Genomic DNA, 14,441 nt, shown 5'->3' on the forward strand with positions numbered 1-14,441 from the left:
TTTTACAACCTTTTCTCTTCTAACACCCTCTCTCTGTGTTAGTTCCTGTTACACCCTTTCTCTGTTTTATACCCTGTTACATCCTTTTTCTGATTTACTCCCTTTTTTTGACTGACTCCCTTTCCCTATTACATCCTTTTTCTGTCTTTCAACATATTATACACTCTCTTTGTCTTAGTCCTTTTGTATGTTTTACTCCCTCTACCTGTTTCTTTGTCTGAGTCTCTCTGTGTTTTTGTGTTACTCCCTCTAGCTGTTTTTCTTTGTCTTACTCCTAGTTATATAGTTGCTGTGGTATAAACTGAGATATGTTGCAAATTAGTGTTTATATCGTGTGCTTATTGTGATTGCTTTGTTGTTTGCTAATAATGGTCTATAATGTGTTATTTTTTTATTTACCACAGATTGAAATCAACATTTAAAAAGTAAACAAAAATGCCGTCAAGGCAAAGGAGAAGAAAAAATACCATACGGAAAAAAACAAAATTAGCAACGGAAGTAAAGGAATCCTCTACAACAAGTACTTCTAAAAACACCCTAAAAGGCCCTGGTAAGACAACTAAGTCTTTTTTTTCGCAACATATGTAAAACAAAAACAAATGTTAACGGGAATGTGAAGATTCAGAAGGAGAGAGCAAATTTGAAAAGGAAGGAGAGGCCCTCAAAAAATGTCTCTATTGGAGCAGGAGAGAAGAATATGGATAGCAATAGAAGGTTAAATCAATTTAGGGACATTCGTAGACAAATGTTTCGCAATAGGGTAGTTTTAAATTTGCTCAAAAATGAAAAGAAAGGTAAACAGAGAGCTGCTTTTTACAAGAAAAAGAAAAGTGTAGAGAAGATTGTTGATCAGGCTTTTGAAGTTAAGAAAAAATTATTTATTTTGGTAATCAATAGAATTAGGATACTTAATAAGGCAATTGATGTTTTCAAATCGAACAGTAGATGGAAAAGAATAATTAATCAGACTAATTTTTGTGAAATATTTTCTGGAGAATGGATGCATAGTTCAAGTTCTGAGCCATTTTTTAATGAGGAGAGTTACTTTCAGGAAAATGATTTGGTGCATGCAGTTGACACCAGTGGTCGAGCATATGAGGTTAAAGATGGTTGTGTGATGGAATAAGAGAAACTTGTGTCTAGAGATGCAGAAGAGGTGTTAGCTGATGAAGTTTTAGGGAGACGTACTAAGGGTCCAGTGTACACATGGAAGTGCAGTAGTATTTGTAGTATGCGACGGGATTCAATCAATTTGCTTCGAAATTTCTTACGTACATATAGTAAGAAAAGTCTAAAACAAAAAATGAAGATCTTACAAGAGAGTTAGATCCTTGCAGAGTGAGAGAAAACACAGGTTTGCATGGGCATTCAATGGCTTGTCTTTCTAGAAAAGTATGTCAGAGTGTTTTTCACCATTTTAGGATGTTAGCAGTGCATCATAATAAGGTGAGGAAATTAGTGAGAAGGTTGTATTATGCAAAAAGTCCAGCACTTAAGCTTAAACAGTTAAACAGTGCTCTTTTGCATGGATCTGAAGTAGATGTGAAGACTATTTGTGAAGAAATTGAGTTTTGATATTTTGGGAACAAAGAGGACAGTGTAGAAATGGATATAGTAATGGATGGTAAAGTGGAAAACAATGTACAGATTTCAAGTATAGAAAAGTTTGAATCAAGTGAAAGGCCTAATTTAACTTGTGTGTGTTGTCAACGGACTCATTAGAAGATTCAGACTAGGTTAGTTGATTTATATGCAGAATTTGAATTGGAAAATAATAGTGAATGGAAGGATTTTGTAAGTTATTTGTTGGTGGAGAATTCTTTCGATTTGAGTTTTGATCAACGTATTTGTAATTATTGTTTGAAAAAATTTAATGAAAATAGAATGCCTGCTAGAGCTGTTCATAATAATCTTCAGTTGATAGATATTCCTATTGAATTGATGGATTTAAATACTTATGAATCAATTTTGATTCAATGTGTCCATTGTTCGCATGGAGCCTAAGATACCTCCTACGGATTTACAAAGAGGATTAAAGGGAAGAATTGTTTATTTGCCTCTAGATGTCAAGAAAAATATTGATACAATTGGTGTAGAAAGAGTAGAAGAGGATCCTCTGGTTATTCTAGTTATGGGGTTCCGACAAAGAGTAAGAAAATCTGGCAAGATTTAGTGGATGTTAGGAAAGTCAAAAAGGCAACGTTGTATTTGGTCAAAAACAATGAGTACTATAAAGATGTAAGTGTTGGAGCAGAGGAAACAGCTACAGAAGAAGACAGTGATTGTTCAGTTGGCCAAATTGAAAAAGTTGATGTGTCTAGAAGTGAAGAAATATATAAACATTATACTGTTCATCCTTTGCATTCCCAAGAAGTAATGGGGAATGCAATTGACTTGTTTCAAATTAAAGCAGCAAAAGGAAGCCCTATTATTGTATGGGAAGAAAGTTTGGAAGCTCGTTATTTCCAACAGGTCGAGGTGGACGATATGACGATCGACCAGTTCAAATTCCTGCAGCTGAATACCAGACTTTAAGATTATATGCTGAAGATCCAAGGTTTCGTCAATGCATTCCGTATTTGTTTCATCTACTGTATGAAAGTGATTTGTCTGGGCTTTCTTATGCAGTTAATCATATACTGAAAAGTTGAGCTCATCTGCAAAATGTTTCGGCGAGGGACTTTATAGAGAAAGTCAATTTGCAAGACAGTATTTTGGAATCCCAACTAATCAATCTCATGGCATGTCAGCGTGGAACAAACAAGTATTGGTTCTGTCGTCCTGGGGAATTGAAATGTATGCTAAGAAACTTAGGAACTCCTACATGGTTCCTCACTCTTAGCTGTGCTGAGTATGCATGGGACGACTTACTTCAATTTCTACGAGGGGCAAATGGAAACATACAAAATATAGAATTGAAAACACCTGGAGAACTGTGTTCTTTGGATCCAGTGAATGTTTGCAGATATTTTAATCATAGATTTGAAGCTATGATGTCTTTTATTACAAACAAAAAAAATCCTCCCCTTAGAGAGGTTTGGGATTTCTTTTGGAGGAAGGAATATCAAGCGAGTGGTGCTCCTCATATACATATGTTGGCATGGATTAAAGATGCACCCAAATTTGGAACTGATTCGGATGACACAGTGATGAGTTTCATTGAAGAATATTCAACATGTGCTGTTCCGAAAACTACTGAAGAAAACAGTTTAAGGCAACAAGTTTTACATTTTCAATCTCATCGTTGTGGAAAGTACTGTCGTCGAAAATGTAAAAACAAGCAGAAATTCTTCACGAAATGTCGTTTCGCGTTTCCACGACCAGTGATTTCTAAAGGAAGAGTAAATAATTTGATGTCTTCTCTGCGACATACTGTGACAAGGAAATCACCCAAAAATACATGCAATTTAAAAAGAAACGAAGAGTCCAAGTATATCAACGACTACAACCCAGTGATTTTATCCATGTGGAATGCTAACATGGATATTCAGTTAGTTGCTGACAACTCTATTGCTGTGGCTCGATATGTGACATCTTACATCACAAAAAAAGAAAAGACTGAACTGAAGGAAATATGGGAAGACATTTCACATGAAAAGAGTGTAAGTAAAAAATTATACAGTTTCAGTTTGAAGATGTTGTCTCATCGAGAAATTGGAGCATATGAATGTTCTGATCGGTTATCATCAGCAAGTCTCTATGCCAAATCAAGAACAATCATTTGGGTGAGTCTAGGTCTTGCTGCAACACGAAACCGAGTTTTGAAATCTGTACAAGAAATTAAATATTTGGCGGAGAAAGAACCAAACAGTACAGATATTTTGAAAGCAAACATGTTGAAAACATACTATCCAAATAGAAGTACTCACCTTGAGAACACCTGTTTGTATGAAGTTCTGCAAAACTACAGTTATAAGAGGAACATCACAGAAGATATCAATAATGGAAAATATGCTGTCATTGGGTATGAAGGATGTCTAGTGAAGCAGAGAAAAGGCCATTTGATTAATCATCGAAAATTGAGTTGCAAAGCTCCAGACAAAAAATAATTTTACTATTTAGCTCTTTTGCAACTCTTTAAGCCATGGCGTACAGAAGAGGAACTACTTGGAGATTTTCTCTGTTATGAAGACTCTTTTAATGCAGCCAAGGATACCATAGAATGTCCTCTTTTTCCAAATTATCTGCAAATGTTGAACGAAGAAATAGAGCAGGAAACCACAATTGCTGAAGAGATTGCTAGAGACAGTTCTCAAGACAGTCAGAGTTCTACTTCATTGAGTCAGGATCCACTAGGAGGACCAATTATCCAAAATGAAGCTGAAACTGCCATGGATGAGGTGGAAAAAGCTATGGAACAAGTTCAAGAGGATGTAGTTAACTTAAAAGATTTGGTAAAGCAACTAAACGTTGAGCAGAAAAAGATATATGACTAAGTCACAGAACAGATTGAACATGGATTCAGACATGAGAAAAAAGTGTGCTCATGTACATCATTTAAGCCTGTTTGACTGTACGTAAGTGGAGAAGCGGGAACAGGAAAAAGTTTTCTGATTAAAGCCATTGCAACTTATTTGCAGAAAAGGACTGAATCACCGCTGTCTTGTGTTGTAACCGCTCCAACAGGACTGGCAGCACATAACATTAAAGGGATTACTCTACATCGTTTACTGATGCTGCCAGTTGAGCATGATAATAAATTGCATTACAACAAGCTATCTGGAGATGCGTGTTCTGAAGTTTCCAGAGTCTTGAAGAAAATGAAACTTCTTATCATTGATGAAGTAAGCATGGTCTCAAATCTAATGCTTGTTTTTGTGCATTTGAGAATGTAAGAAATTCTTAGAACAGAGTATGATGTTTTATTTGGAGGAAAACACATTATTGTTTTTGGAGATCTACTGCAGTTGACTCCAGTAAAAGGAAAACCAGGGTTTAAAATGCTTACGCATGAAGATACCAGGAAGTCCCTTGGAAGCATTGGAAACGTTAATATATGGTTAAATTTTAAATATGCTGAACTGCTTCAAAATATGCGACAGGCAAAGGATGAAGATTATAAAAGTATTCTACAAGATGTAAGAATCGAAAAAGTAAGTGAGCTTGGGAAAGAAGACTTACATGCTCGATTAATTTCAAATTTGTATCCAAATGAAAACATTCTTCCAGAGAATATTTTTAAAAAAATGACTGAGAAGAAATCTGGGATTTGTTTGATGCCAACTCTGCAAGAATGTTCCATCTTCAACAACAAAATGTTAAAGTTAGAAAATGAAGAAATTGTGAAACTGGAAGCAATAGATAAAATAGAGCATATGGGTGCAACAATTGTTTTGTCAGAAATTTTGAAAACAAAATTGGATTCGTTAGAGAAAAGTATTTCTAAAACAGCTGGTTTTGAAAAGGCTCTGAATGTGTGTTTAAATTGTCGTATCATTTTGAGAAGGAATTTAAATGTTGAAAGAGGTCTGGTAAATGGAGCAATGGGTTATGTTGTTGATTTTGTAAATTATAGAAATAGAGATTGAATTTAATTTTTAAAAATAAAATTTGATGGCATTGAACAAGTACAACAAATCAGTCGTTGTTCTGCTAGATTTTTGCTTGTAAAAGACTTATATGTTCGCCGAAAACAGTTTCCTGTTTGTTTGGCATATGCAGTGACAATTAATAAATCTCAAGGTTTAAGTGTAGATAGTGCTTTGGTGAACATTGGAAGATCTGTGTTTAAAGAGGGTATGGCATATGTGGCATTATCACGAGTCAGAACTTTATCAGGATTGTACTTGATTGAGTGTGATGAGACAAAGATTTGTGCAGATCTAGATTGTGTTAAAGAATACAATAGGTTAAGAAGAGAGTATGCTCCACATTTGCCTCAATATCCTCTGTTTGAAAAATGTGTGGTAGGCCGAAAAAGAAGAAATGAGAATAATTGCAGTGAGGTAGTAGCAAAAAGACAAAAAGTAGATGAAAATGTAATTCAAAACAGAAAGAAAAAGGATTCTGATGAAAATGTTGTTGAATTTCAGTTTGAAAACAGTTCTGGTGTCAACTGCTATGCTAATGTAGTGGTTAATGTTGTTTTTTTTCTTCAAAATTTACAAGAACAGATTGTTGAAAATCGGGATCAAAGATTGTGTGGTTTATTGAATTCTGTGTTTGAGAAATGTAGCAGTGATAGAGCAAAAATAGAAAGTGTAACAGAAATTCGAAAAATATTAGACATGTGTTCTGGTCAAGATAAATTTCCACAGAACATTCAGCAGGATTGTCAGGAATTTTTAATGTATATGTTTGGTGTTTTGGAAGATGAAGGTGTAGATGTAGAAAATCTTTTTAGCCTTTCTTATCAATGGCAGCATGACTGCCACAACTGTAGTTCATCAAGTACTACTAGAATTGACACTGAAAGATTTATATATTTGACTTTACCAGACTGTAAAATAGTGTAATTTAATAATCTAGTTAAAGCAGCAGATCATAATATGGTGTGTACCCAATGTAAGTGTCCAATGCTGTCCACATTATTTATACAAAGTTATGGTCAATATATCATTTTAGTTTTCCAACGATGTAGACCTGATGGAACTAAATTGACAACTTGTATCAAAAATGTTGTGGCTTCTCAGTTATCAATTTCAGGAAGAACCTTTACAACTGTAGCTAATATTTATCATGACGGTCCTTCAACAACATCAGGACATTAGACATGCTACTTAAAATGTCAAAAAGGTTGGAGTTACTGCAATGATTCTCATTTGACTTATAAACAACGTTTGCCTTATGACTTTAAAAATTCTTACCTAGTGTTTTTAAAACCAAAGTTTTAGTAAAGTTAATTGGCCTTTGAAGACGGGAGTAGTTAATAAAAGTTAGTTAGTTAGTCTAATGTTTGAAATTATTTATCTCATATAGGTACTTTAAGCAGATCTCATAGTAAGTGATATCAGTTTTATAGGAAATGTTGAACATGAGTGATCAAAAAAGAGAATATGAATTTTAAAACATTGTGAAAATGTCATATGAGCTTTTCTTTGAAAACGTCGGGTAAACGGTAATTTCAGAGTTTAATTAGACAAAATTCAAAATATACTCATATATCTGACACTATTTGGCCGTAAGGAAAATTCAAGGTATGAGTAAAAAGTCATTATTTAACACAAGGAGGAAAATGAAAATGTTGAGAATTATTTCAGATGTTCTTAGATCTTTTTTCATAGGATATCGATGAAATGGAAGTTTTAGAGAACAGCAGACTTTTTTTTGTACCAAAAGGACCTTCACTATCTACTATTTGGCCTCAAGGAAAAGTAAGTGAATCAAAGATTAGTGTACATATATGATTTGTAAGTTTATACGGGTTTTTTTAAACACAATCTTTTAGATTTTGTTTTTTTTTCCCGCTGTTATATGATGAAGAGTTTGAACTCACTGTTTTAAGTGAAATTCAATATATTATGAGAACAGCAAAAATAAACAATGTAATATATTGTATAAGTCATGCTATAGTTTGCATTGTGTACTTTATATTGTATTCACATTGTCTCACACTCATTTTCCTTTTTCCACCCTTATTCAGCTCTCTTTACTCACTTACACTGCCTTTCTTTCACTTTGTTTCATCGCTGTTCCTTTACTCCACTTCTTTCACAACTCCTCAATCCAATTTCAACTGTCTGCATTTCCTCTCTCCCTTGCACCACTTTTCAGCTTTCTCACACTCTCTCAGTACCACTGCTTTAGTTCTCTTCCCCTCTCTTTCCTTCTTTTGCTCCTTTACTCTTTTTCCTTTCTTCACTCATTGTACTGCACTTCACTCACTCCTTCCCTCAGTCTTTCTGTGTACTTACTTCCTCACTCCTTTTTCCTCTATTGTTCTATATTAACCTCATTCCTTTTATCCCTTCACTCTGTGACTCCCCTTCACTCACTCTCAGTCATCTTCCATTCCTCTTTCTTATTAATGGATCCTCATTTAGGTTCCTTTCCCTTTCACTCATTTTCCTTTTACTTTCTTCTCTTTCCTGATTTCGTTTTGGTATCTCGCATTCTTTTAGTATCCTACTTTTCTTCAGTAATTTGTTCTTCTTCTATTTCTTTTTCCCTCTTTTTTTGTCTTTCTACATTACTTTATTTCTGTTTTTGTATCCTTCACTCTTGCTTTATTTCTTAGTACACTTTTTTTGATTTTTTACCTCTTGACCTGTTTCTTCTATTTTAAAATATATATTTTACTAATTATAACTTTTTTTTCACAGATACAAAGTGTAGCTTAAACATGCAAGTAAGTTTTCATTAATTATATGGTAAGTGTGACTACAAAATGTAGTTTGTCATCACCCTTTGCTTTAACCTCACTACTTTTCTCTCACCCTACCTCACCACTGTTTCCTTACTCTGCTTCCCATACTTATTCTTATCCTCCATGTTTACTTCTCTTTTCCTTACTTTCCTACCACATTCAACTTCTTTCAGTGCCCCTGCTCACCCACACTCCCTCACTTTCCTTTTTATTCTGGGGTTTTTTCTGGTTCACTTAGTCCCTATCTGACACTCCTTCCTTTACTCTCTCTGTTCTTTCTTTCTGTCACTCCCCATGTCTTACCCTTGTTCACTTTTATCCACCCTCTTTCACTCCTCTTTACTTACACTCACTGCTATTTTCTTTCCCTCAGTCACCGCTGTTCCTTTTCTCTGTTTCCGTTACTACCCGTCATTCCCCATCCTTTACTCTCCTTCCTTTTACTTTCATCACCCATTCACATTCTCCCAGAACCTCTGCTTTAGTCTTCTTCCTCTTTCTTCTCTTCTTTTGCTCCCTTATTCATTTTCCTTTTCCTAGTTACTTCCTCTTATACCTTTTCTCTGTTTTACTATCTATTACACAGTCCCTCTGTGTTCTTCCCTCTAGCTCTCTTTCTCTTTACACCACTGTTTCTGTCCCCTTTGCTCATGCTCACTCCTTCATTATTTTTTTTTGGGTGCGCTAACGGGACGTGCCCCGGTACGCACACCTGGGCGCGCCGATGTACTGCGCTCACCGGTGCGCTCACCGGTACGCGCACCGGGAGCGCTCCAGGGTGAAACATTAAAAAAATATATATATACTTCAAAAAAAATATTATATTAATATACAATATAGGATTCATTTTTAGAAAAAAATACCTTTCTTAGGTATAGACATTTGCTAATAAATAACCTTAGAAATTCACTAAAAAACACATAGGTATAAAGTTAGGAATTAGCAGTTAAAAAACCTATGAAATTCACTGAAAAAACCATAGGTTTCACACCAGGTATAGTTAGGAATTAGCATTTAAAAAACCTATTAAATTCACTGAAAAAACCATAGGTTTCACACCAGTTATAGTTACCTGGAAATTTTACTGACATAAAACCATTGAAATTCCCATATTATAGTTAGTTGGACTCACTATAACTTGCGCGTGTAATGCACTGCTGATGACATCACATATTACATCACTCATGACATGGTCAGTGACATCACTCATGACATCACTGATGACACCATCCTTGTGACAGAGTGACAGACCTCCTTTCACTGTAAAGTAACCCTTGAAACACATATTCAAAAATAGAAACTAACATTTTCAAAAAAGTGGAGATATCTATACCAGTTACAACAACGAATTCAGTAATTCCACCATTTATGTACACATCCACTCATTCACCAACAGTTCTATATAGTCACTCATATATATACTCACTCATCATATGTAGTGATACACCTATACATCCGTTAACACACCGACAGTCTTCCAAAAGTGCTCACACACATACTCACACATGCAAATAAACTATTGAACATACATTTATTTGCATATACAGCTATACACACACTACCACCTTACTTCTAAGGAAACTTACACATACTTACTCTCTTAAACAATCACTTATAGAAACACATACTTATTTAAACAAGAACTCTGTCAATCTCTCACTCTCACATATACTCACTTATATACATCAATACTCACATATACTAGATTAAAACATATGTAGTTACTGATAAAGACACTAGTGAGGCAGTCATTCACTCACTAACACACACATATACACACTCATCCACCCATACAGTCCTGCACATATGCTGTCTTCAAAACACATACAAACAGTGAGTCAGTCATTGATGCATCTATGTGCTAAGTAACACCCCCACCAAATCATACAGACACTCATACTGATACTAAAAAAAACATCTAATAACCCATATACACACACATGTAGCTACTCACAAACCCATGCAGCCACTTATACACAAAGTGAAACACTGATACAAACATTTAAATATTTAAACAAAACTCGCTAATATATGCATTCACTATGATACACTTAAAAAGCCAGTTAACCAATCAATTTTTTTTTTTAAAAAACATCCATTAAGACACTTATTGAAACATTTATTCTTCCATCGACCTTTACATATACATATATAAAACATGTTTATTTTTCAGAAAGACACACATTCACTGGATGGTGTCATCAGTGATGTCATGAGTGATGTCACTGACCATGTCATGAGTGATGTAATATGTGATGTCATCAGCAGGGCATTACACGCGCAAGTTAAAGTGAGTCCAACTAACTATAACGTGGGAATTTCAATGGTTTTATGTCAGTAAAATTTCCAGGTAACTATAACTGGTGTAAAACCTATGGTTTTTTCAGTGAATATATATATAAATATATATATATATATATATATATATATATATATATATATATATATATATATATATGCGCACCACTTAACCCCTTCGCTGCTGGCCCGTTTCCGCCGCTGTGCGGTAAACAAATGAACAGGGGCGGGCCATGACGAACCCCAGCCGTCATCAGCACACGAGAACCGTAGTGCATGACGGCTGGGGTTCGTCACCAGCATACAAGGGGTTAATGTTATGATAAATTGTGTGTACACAAAGCAACATTCCCTTCTTGATTTGTAGGATGAAAAATGTATGGGCATAACCAGTCTACATTACAACCAACATTTTCACACCAATTTCAACAGACATTCCTAAAGAGGATGAACACAAGGGAACCCGAAAATAATGTTTGCTATATAAGAATATTTATTGTAGCATTTCTTTGGCACTTTGCTACTTCAAGTTGAGACCAGTTAACTGCTTTCCAGATGGTCAAGTGATTGATGATTACTTATGTAGTGTGTGGAAGGGTGTTGAATAAAATATATTTAACTACTTTAAGGTTTCCAGTTTGTTCCAGTATTAACGTGATGGCATGTACACATATTTTGTGCATGTTGTTGTAGACAATAAGAAAGTAAGGATAGAATCACACAGTGCACGCACACATAAGGCAGGATTGTGTCCTGAGAGTCAGTTGGGTGCAGCAAGGTTTTCAATTCGCTCGTGAACACTTGTTGGTCGGTGACGGTCCTTATCCTCTTTGGAAGAATGTTTCCAAGTTTTTATGTCTGTACTGAGAAGGAGCTTCTACCTATCCTGATTTTTTAAAAGAGGAAACTATCAGACATGGGGCCATTCTTAATCTTAGGTTTCTCCTTTAGTTGTACAACCTTTGCTTGGTTTATATAGGAATGTTGGTTACATCTCATGGACTGCCTTACCATTGGCTACTACTTCCCATCTGTTATGGTGAACAAATTGTATGGCTGCTTTTTTTTGGATTGTTTGAAGCTTGCCAATTTATTTGCTACTGAGTCTTACATAGAGCCCATTTACATAGCCTAGCTTGACATCACTGGGGCTAGGTACACCTGTACCCTGTGTGTGAACTCTAGGCTGTGTAAAGAGTTATTTACAAAAACGTAAAGTATTGTGGGTAAGAAAAAGATGGGGGGAGCAAGAAATCCACTTAATGAGATTGGGGTCTATGCTATGTACAAAATCACTTCTCCAAGCCTAGCTTGATAGTGTTCTGGCTATCCCATGGGAGTAAATTCCTGGCCATCTTCTTCCATGAGAGAAATAGGACAGTGACCAACATCTTTTCACCCTGTCCAAGCAAGTTCATTGGGCACGGTATTACACTTACTGAGGGAGATGAGACACAGAGGGAAATCAGTAATGAAATGGGTACGCCTGACAAAGACTGCAGGTGGGGGTCTGGTAGAGGACATTGAGGTAGTACAGAATGAGAGGACTCAGTGAGTTCCCTTTGCTGAGCATTCTGCTCACTATACATGAAAGAGAACACTTTCTGAATAGACTTCAGGACTTTCTGCTGCCCAGACCCCCTGCCTCTACAATTCCTTCCACCTTGGAGTAGAAGGATCAGGTGGGCGCAGCTTCTAGGAGTAGGAGGCCTGTGAGCTCATTGCTTTATCAATTGGAAGTTAGCCTACAAATTTGCACACCAGGCTGCAATTTACAAGTTACATGTTCATCCAAAGTGCATGTCAAGAGCACTGTGCACCAGGCATTTGTCAATTAGTCAAAGGCAGGGTTTCCTAAACTGTGAGTCACAACTTACTTTTGGATCGTTAGCTGCATTTTGGTGAGTTGCGAAAATCCAACCAATAAATGAAGCTTGCTTTAGATTCTACATTAATCTTGCCGTGTTTTCCGTACTTCAAAGACAGTGGTCAAATGCAAGGCCATGACTTCTGGCAAATTGTTGCTTTCTGTTTTTTAACATGGCGATTGATGTTTACAATCTCCTGTCATTTTGCTGTCTTAGAAAGAAAAGTGTAGTGAGGTATTTTATTTATTTATAGTCAGATTTGTATTGCGCATGGCTGCCCCAGCGACGGGGCGTCCCAGCGCCACCAAAGACTGTGAGAGTGAGCAAGGAGGAAAAGATTTCGAATTCGGCCGGGAAAAGCCAGGTCTTTATGGCTTTGCAAAATGCAAGATGGTTCTGAGTCCCTCTGATAGAAACAGGAAGCAAATTCCAGAGTTTCACAGCAAGACTATGAAAAGAGCGGCCTCCAGCTCTAGCTCTCAGGACTCGAGGAATACTGACCAAAGCTTGGTCAGCAGAACTTAAGGTGCGCCGCGGCACATAGAACTCTAACAAATTGGCCAGCCCCAAAGGTGCCTGTTGATTCAAAATCCTGTGAGACACACAAAGTGTTTTAAACTGGATTTGCTCCTCAACAGGCAACCAATGTAGTTTAGGAAGAACATGGGAAACAGAGCACGATTTTGGAAGTGCCACCAGAATGCGTGCCACTGCATTCTGAATTCTTTGCAGGCGCCTAATGCTGGCAATAATACTGGGGAGTGAGGAAGTAAAGACTGTAAAATGCCATTTTTTGTGACACATAACAAAATGCAAATACCTGTAAAAGAACTGCACACATTCAGCAGTATCTTTTTTGTAATTCTGAAAAATTGTAATAGAATAAAAACAAATCAAGACACTTTATTTGATGATGCACAAATTATATATATTTACTGAAGTCTGATTACCACACATTATCATTTTTCTGCTATATAGTTTTATCAGTAAAACTATATTTCTGTGCAAATTTAGTTGCCATCTCAATGGAAAATGTGCTGTTTACAAATGACTGCACAATGCTTTAGTTGCATTACCAAGTTGCTTGTGTGTAATTCCCTTAAAGCTAGGTGGGTCGTGAAAGTTTGTCCTTTAAAAAATTGGGTTGTTGTTCTAAAACGTTTGGGAAACATTGGTCTAATGTATTTTCCATGTTTGAGTTTAAAAAATCATGTGGTGATTAAGGCCCCATGAAGGTATAAAACTAAGACAGTATGCAGTGCTGGGAATTGGAGCTGCAGCAAGAAGTGAAACAACAATAGAGGTTAAGAAAAAGATTTACAAATGTCATACAACCTGGGTGGCATCAAAACCCACAGGCACTGAGATTGAGAACACATGCTGCTGGGTAAAGGCCCAGCAAGCTACTGTAGGGTGACTTTAAGAGGGATGCCTGCTCATTTGCAAGATGGTTCTGAGTCCCTCTGATAGAACCAGGAAGCAAATTCCAGAGTTTCACAGCAAGACTATGAAAAGAGCGGCCTCCAGCTCTAGCTCTCAGGACTCGAGGAATACTGACCAAAGCTTGGTCAGCGGAACTTAAGGTGCGCCGCAGCACATAGAACTCTAACAAATTGGCCAGCCCCAAAGGTGCCTGTTGATTCAAAATCCTGTGAGACACACAAAGTGTTTTAAACTGGATTTGCTCCTCAACAGGCAACCAATGTAGTTTAGGAAGAACATGGGAAACAGAGCACGATTTTGGAAGTGCCACCAGAATGCGTGCCACTGCATTCTGAATTCTTTGCAGGCGCCTAATGCTGGCAATAATACTGGGGAGTGAGGAAGTAAAGACTGTAAAATGCCATTTTTTGTGACACATAACAAAATGCAAATACCTGTAAAAGAACTGCACACATTCAGCAGTATCTTTTTTGTAATTCTGAAAAATTGTAATAGAATAAAAACAAATCAAGACACTTTATTTGATG

Source organism: Lissotriton vulgaris, chromosome 4_1, assembly GCF_964263255.1.
Source record: "Lissotriton vulgaris chromosome 4_1, aLisVul1.2, whole genome shotgun sequence".
Taxonomy (NCBI): Eukaryota; Metazoa; Chordata; class Amphibia; order Caudata; family Salamandridae; genus Lissotriton; species Lissotriton vulgaris.